Genomic DNA, 7,773 nt, shown 5'->3' with positions numbered 1-7,773 from the left:
CACAATAATTTTGTGACCTCCTGGACTTCCATCCATAGCTCTGTCTATGATTTTGATAATGGTTACATTTATGCAGCCCCATCACTCAGCTATTTACCAAATCAGTGGCCTCTTTGTTATTGTTTGAACTACAGATTGCCGCTTTAAACTTCTATGAAAGTGTACTACATACTCAGTCAAGAGGTCTGGCCCTTTATGGCAGAGGAGGAAATGCACCTGCCCTGAAACCACAATGACTGGATCAAACCCTGTTCTAGATAGTTCTTCCATCGCGACACTCTCCATGATCTCTCTCCAAATGCTGACTGTGTGAGGAAAGAAGATGCAGGAGGCTGCTGAGCCTGGTACTGCTGTTTCTACATCCAGCCCCATCATGTCTCATTAACCTGGTACTGCTGTTTCTACATCCAGCCCCATCTCGTCTCATTAGCCGGGTACTGCTGTTTCTACATCCAGCCCCATCATGTCTCATTAGCCTGGTACTGCTGTTTCTACATCCAGCCCCATCTTGTCTCATTAACCTGGTACTGCTGTTTCTACACATAGCACCATCTTGTCTCATTAGCCTGGTACTGCTGTTTCTACATCCAGCCCCATCATGTCTCGTTAGCCTGGTACTTCTGTTTCTACATCCAGCCCCATCATGTCTCATTAACCTGGTACTGCTGTTTCTACATCCAGCCCCATCATGTCTCATTAGCCTGGTACTGCTGTTTCTACATCCAGCCCCATCATGTCTCGTTAGCCTGGTACTGCTGTTTCTACATCCAGCCCCATCTTGTCTCGTTAGCCTGGTACTGCTGTTTCTACATCCAGCCCCATCATGTCTCGTTAGCCTGGTACTGCTGTTTCTACATCCAGCCCCCTCATGTCTCATTAGCCTGGTACTGCTGTTTCTACATCCAGCCCCATCATGTCTCATTAGCCTGGTACTGCTGTTTCTACATCCAGCCCCATCATGTCTCATTAGCCTGGTACTGCTCTTTCTACATCCAGCCCCATCATGTCTCATTAGCCTGGTACTGCTGTTTCTACATCCAGCCCCATCATGTCTCATTAACCTTGTACTGCTGTTTCTACATCCAGCCCCATCATGTCTCATTAGCCTGGTACTGCTGTTTCTACATCCAGCCCCATCATGTCTCATTAACCTGGTACAGCTGTTTCTACATCCAGCCCCATCATGTCTCATTAACCTGGTACTGCTGTTTCTACATCCAGCCCCATCATGTCTCATTAGCCTGGTACTGCTGTTTCTACATCCAGCCCCATCATGTCTCATTAGCCTGGTACTGCTGTTTCTACATCCAGCCCCATCATGTCTCATTAGCCTGTTACTGCTGTTTCTACATCCAGCCACATCATGTCTCATTAGCCTGGTACTGCTGTTTCTACATCCAGCCCCATCATGTCTCATTAACCTGGTACTGCTGTTTCTACATCCAGCCCCATCTTGTCTCATTAGCCTGGTACTGCTGTTTCTACATCCAGCCCCATCATGTCTCATTAGCCTGGTACTGCTGTTTCTACATCCAGACCCATCATGTCTCATTAGCCTGGTACTGCTGTTTCTACATCCACACCCATCATGTCTCATTAACCTTGTACTGCTGTTTCTACATCCAGCCTCATCATGTCTCATTAGCCTGGTACTGCTGTTTCTACATCCAGCCCCATCATGTCTCATTAGCCTGGTACTGCTGTTTCTACATCCAGCCCCATCATGTCTCGTTAGCCTGGTACTGCTGTTTCTACATCCAGCCCCATCATGTCTCGTTAGCCTGGTACTGCTGTTTCTACATCCAGCCCCATCTTGTCTCATTAGCCGGGTACTGCTGTTTCTACATCCAGCACCATCTTGTCTCATTAGCCTGGTACTGCTGTTTCTACATCCAGCCCCATCATGTCTCATTAACCTGGTACTGCTGTTTCTACATCCAGCCCCATCATGTCTCATTAACCTGGTACTGCTGTTTCTACATCCAGCACCATCTTGTCTCGTTAGCCTGGTACTGCTGTTTCTACATCCAGCCCCATCATGTCTCGTTAGCCTGGTACTGCTGTTTCTACATCCAGCCCCATCATGTCTCATTAACCTGGTACTGCTGTTTCTACATCCAGCCCCATCATGTCTCGTTAGCCTGGTACTGCTGTTTCTACATCCAGCCCCATCATGTCTCGTTAGCCTGGTACTGCTGTTTCTACATCCAGCCCCATCATGTCTCATTAGCCTGGTACTGCTGTTTCTACATCCAGCCCCATCATGTCTCATTAACCTGGTACTGCTGTTTCTACATCCAGCCCCATCATGTCTCATTAGCCTGGTACTGCTGTTTCTACATCCAGCCCCATCATGTCTCATTAACCTGGTACTGCTGTTTCTACATCCAGCCCCATCATGTCTCATTAGCCTGGTACTGCTGTTTCTACATCCAACCCCATCATGTCTCATTAACCTGGTACTGCTGTTTTTCATCCAGCCCCATCATGTCTCATTAGCCTGGTACTGCTGTTTCTACATCCAGCACCATCTTGTCTCGTTAGCCTGGTACTGCTGTTTCTACATCCAGCCCCATCATGTCTCGTTAGCCTGGTACTGCTGTTTCTACATCCAGCCCCATCATGTCTCGTTAGCCTGGTACTGCTGTTTCTACATCCAGCCCCATCATGTCTCGTTAGCCTGGTACTGCTGTTTCTACATCCAGCCCCATCATGTCTCCTTAGCCTGGTACTGCTGTTTCTACATCCAGCCCCATCATGTCTCATTAACCTTTTACTGCTGTTTCTACATCCAGCCCCATCATGTCTCATTAGCCTGGTACTGCTGTTTCTACATCCAGCCCCATCATGTCTCATTAACCTGGTACTGCTGTTTCTACATCCAGCCCCATCATGTCTCATTAGCCTGGTACTGCTGTTTCTACATCCAGCCCCATCATGTCTCATTAACCTGGTACTGCTGTTTTTCATCCAGCCCCATCATGTCTCATTAACCTGGTACTGCTGTTTCTACATCCAGCCCCATCATGTCTCATTAGCCTGGTACTGATGTTTCTACATCCAGCCCCATCTTGTCTCATTAGCCTGGTACTGCTGTTTCTACATCCAGCCCAATCATGTCTCATTAGCCTGGTACTGATGTTTCTACATCCAGCCCCATCTTGTCTCATTAGCCTGGTACTGCTGTTTCTACATCCAGCCCAATCATGTCTCATTAGCCTGGTACTGATGTTTCTACATCCAGCCCCATCTTGTCTCATTAGCCTGGTACTGCTGTTTCTACATCCAGCCCAATCATGTCTCATTAGCCTGGTACTGCTGTTTCTACATCCAGCCCCATCATGTCTCGTTAGCCTGGTACTGCTGTTTCTACATCCAGACCCATCTTGTCTCATTAGCCTGGTACTGCTGTTTCTACATCCAGCCCCATCATGTCTCATTAGCCTGGTACTGCTGTTTCTACATCCAGCCCCATCATGTCTCATTAGCCTGGTACTGCTGTTTCTACATCCAGCCCCATCATGTCTCATTAGCCTGGTACTGCTGTTTCTACATCCAGCCCCATCATGTCTCATTAGCCTGGTACTGCTGTTTCTACATCCAGCCCCATCATGTCTCATTAACCTGGTACTGCTGTTTTTCATCCAGCCCCATCATGTCTCATTAGCCTGGTACTGCTGTTTCTACATCCAGCACCATCTTGTCTCGTTAGCCTGGTACTGCTGTTTCTACATCCAGCCCCATCATGTCTCGTTAGCCTGGTACTGCTGTTTCTACATCCAGCCCCACCATGTCTCGTTAGCCTGGTACTGCTGTTTCTACATCCAGCCCCATCATGTCTCGTTAGCCTGGTACTGCTGTTTCTACATCCAGCCCCATCATGTCTCCTTAGCCTGGTACTGCTGTTTCTACATCCAGCCCCATCATGTCTCATTAACCTGGTACTGCTGTTTCTACATCCAGCCCCATCATGTCTCATTAGCCTGGTACTGCTGTTTCTACATCCAGCCCCATCATGTCTCATTAACCTGGTACTGCTGTTTCTACATCCAGCCCCATCATGTCTCATTAGCCTGGTACTGCTGTTTCTACATCCAGCCCCATCATGTCTCATTAACCTGGTACTGCTGTTTTTCATCCAGCCCCATCATGTCTCATTAACCTGGTACTGCTGTTTCTGCATCCAGCCCCATCATGTCTCATTAGCCTGGTACTGATGTTTCTACATCCAGCCCCATCTTGTCTCATTAGCCTGGTACTGCTGTTTCTACATCCAGCCCAATCATGTCTCATTAGCCTGGTACTGATGTTTCTACATCCAGCCCCATCTTGTCTCATTAGCCTGGTACTGCTGTTTCTACATCCAGCCCAATCATGTCTCATTAGCCTGGTACTGATGTTTCTACATCCAGCCCCATCTTGTCTCATTAGCCTGGTACTGCTGTTTCTACATCCAGCCCAATCATGTCTCATTAGCCTGGTACTGCTGTTTCTACATCCAGACCCATCATGTCTCATTAGCCTGGTACTGCTGTTTCTACATCCAGACCCATCTTGTCTCATTAGCCTGGTACTGCTGTTTCTACATCCAGCCCCATCATGTCTCATTAACCTGGTACTGCTGTTTTTCATCCAGCCCCATCATGTCTCATTAACCTGGTACTGCTGTTTCTACATCCAGCCCCATCATGTCTCATTAGCCTGGTACTGATGTTTCTAAATCCAGCCCCATCTTGTCTCATTAGCCTGGTACTGCTGTTTCTACATCCAGCCCAATCATGTCTCATTAGCCTGGTACTGCTGTTTCTACATCCAGACCCATCATGTCTCATTAGCCTGGTACTGCTGTTTCTACATCCAGACCCATCTTGTCTCATTAGCCTGGTACTGCTGTTTCTACATCCAGCCCCATCATGTCTCATTAGCCTGGTACTGCTGTTTCTACATCCAGCCCCATCATGTCTCATTAACCTTGTACTGCTGTTTTTACATCCAGCCCCATCATGTCTCATTAGCCTGGTACTGCTGTTTCTACATCCAGCCCCATCATGTCTCATTAACCTGGTACAGCTGTTTCTACATCCAGCCCCATCATGTCTCATTAACCTGGTACTGCTGTTTCTACATCCAGCCCCATCATGTCTCATTAGCCTGGTACTGCTGTTTCTACATCCAGCCCCATCATGTCTCATTAGCCTGGTACTGCTGTTTCTACATCCAGCCCCATCATGTCTCATTAGCCTGGTACTGCTGTTTCTACATCCAGCCACATCATGTCTCATTAGCCTGGTACTGCTGTTTCTACATCCAGCCCCATCATGTCTCATTAGCCTGGTACTGCTGTTTCTACATCCAGCCCCATCATGTCTCGTTAGCCTGGTACTGCTGTTTCTACATCCAGCCCCATCATGTCTCGTTAGCCTGGTACTGCTGTTTCTACATCCAGCCCCATCTTGTCTCATTAGCCGGGTACTGCTGTTTCTACATCCAGCACCATCTTGTCTCATTAGCCTGGTACTGCTGTTTCTACATCCAGCCCCATCATGTCTCATTAACCTGGTACTGCTGTTTCTACATCCAGCCCCATCATGTCTCATTAACCTGGTACTGCTGTTTCTACATCCAGCACCATCTTGTCTCGTTAGCCTGGTACTGCTGTTTCTACATCCAGCCCCATCATGTCTCGTTAGCCTGGTACTGCTGTTTCTACATCCAGCCCCATCATGTCTCGTTAGCCTGGTACTGCTGTTTCTACATCCAGCCCCATCATGTCTCATTAGCCTGGTACTGCTGTTTCTACATCCAGCCCCATCATGTCTCATTAACCTGGTACTGCTGTTTCTACATCCAGCCCCATCATGTCTCATTAGCCTGGTACTGCTGTTTCTACATCCAGCCCCATCATGTCTCATTAACCTGGTACTGCTGTTTTTCATCCATCCCCATCATGTCTCATTAACCTGGTACTGCTGTTTCTACATCCAGCCCCATCATGTCTCATTAGCCTGGTACTGATGTTTCTACATCCAGCCCCATCTTGTCTCATTAGCCTGGTACTGCTGTTTCTACATCCAGCCCAATCATGTCTCATTAGCCTGGTACTGCTGTTTCTACATCCAGACCCATCATGTCTCATTAGCCTGGTACTGCTGTTTCTACATCCAGACCCATCTTGTCTCATTAGCCTGGTACTGCTGTTTCTACATCCAGCCCCATCATGTCTCATTAGCCTGGTACTGCTGTTTCTACATCCAGCCCCATCATGTCTCATTAACCTTGTACTGCTGTTTCTACATCCAGCCCCATCATGTCTCATTAGCCTGGTACTGCTGTTTCTACATCCAGCCCCATCATGTCTCATTAACCTGGTACAGCTGTTTCTACATCCAGCCCCATCATGTCTCATTAACCTGGTACTGCTGTTTCTACATCCAGCCCCATCATGTCTCATTAGCCTGGTACTGCTGTTTCTACATCCAGCCCCATCATGTCTCATTAGCCTGGTACTGCTGTTTCTACATCCAGCCCCATCATGTCTCATTAGCCTGGTACTGCTGTTTCTACATCCAGCCACATCATGTCTCATTAGCCTGGTACTGCTGTTTCTACATCCAGCCCCATCATGTCTCATTAGCCTGGTACTGCTGTTTCTACATCCAGCCCCATCATGTCTCGTTAGCCTGGTACTGCTGTTTCTACATCCAGCCCCATCATGTCTCGTTAGCCTGGTACTGCTGTTTCTACATCCAGCCCCATCTTGTCTCATTAGCCGGGTACTGCTGTTTCTACATCCAGCACCATCTTGTCTCATTAGCCTGGTACTGCTGTTTCTACATCCAGCCCCATCATGTCTCATTAACCTGGTACTGCTGTTTCTACATCCAGCCCCATCATGTCTCATTAACCTGGTACTGCTGTTTCTACATCCAGCACCATCTTGTCTCGTTAGCCTGGTACTGTTGTTTCTACATCCAGCCCCATCATGTCTCGTGTGGCTCAGTTGGTAGAGCATGGCGCTTGCAACGCCAGGGTTGTGGGTTCATTCCCCACGGGGGGACCAGGATGAATATGTATGAACTTTCCAATTTGTAAGTCGCTCTGGATAAGAGCGTCAGCTAAATGACTTAAATGTAAATGTAAATGTCTCGTTAGCCTGGTACTGCTGTTTCTACATCCAGCCCCATCATGTCTCATTAACCTGGTACTGCTGTTTTTCATCCAGCCCCATCATGTCTCATTAACCTGGTACTGCTGTTTCTACATCCAGCCACATCATGTCTCATTAGCCTGGTACTGCTGTTTCTACATCCAGCCCCATCATGTCTCATTAGCCTGGTACTGCTGTTTCTACATCCAGCCCCATCATGTCTCATTAGCCTGGTACTGCTGTTTCTACATCCAGCCCCATCATGTCTCGTTAACCTGGTACTGCTGTTTCTACATCCAGCCCCATCATGTCTCATTAGCCCAGACTGATTGGGCATGAAGGTGTTCCTTCGCTGTCTCAGGATAAAGTGAGTGTCTCCACCAGACCATAGTTCTTTAGTATTCCAACGTCAGTGCAAGCTCAGAACCCCTCACAGACACCACAGTATATCATTACCAGAGGCTGTGTAGGAAGCCTAATTGACCTGGTTGAAAAGCAGAAACACTGACCTTGAGTTTGAGGTGTGTGTGTGTGTGTGTGTGTGTGTGTGTGTGTGTGTGTGTGTGTGTGTGTGTGTGTGTGTGTGTGTGTGTGTGTGTGTGTGTGTGTGTGTGTGTGTGTGTGTG

The sequence above is a fragment of the Salvelinus alpinus genome, chromosome 8 (assembly GCF_045679555.1).
Source record: "Salvelinus alpinus chromosome 8, SLU_Salpinus.1, whole genome shotgun sequence".
Classification (NCBI taxonomy): domain Eukaryota; kingdom Metazoa; phylum Chordata; class Actinopteri; order Salmoniformes; family Salmonidae; genus Salvelinus; species Salvelinus alpinus.
Note: the sequence above shows the minus strand (reverse complement) of the source record.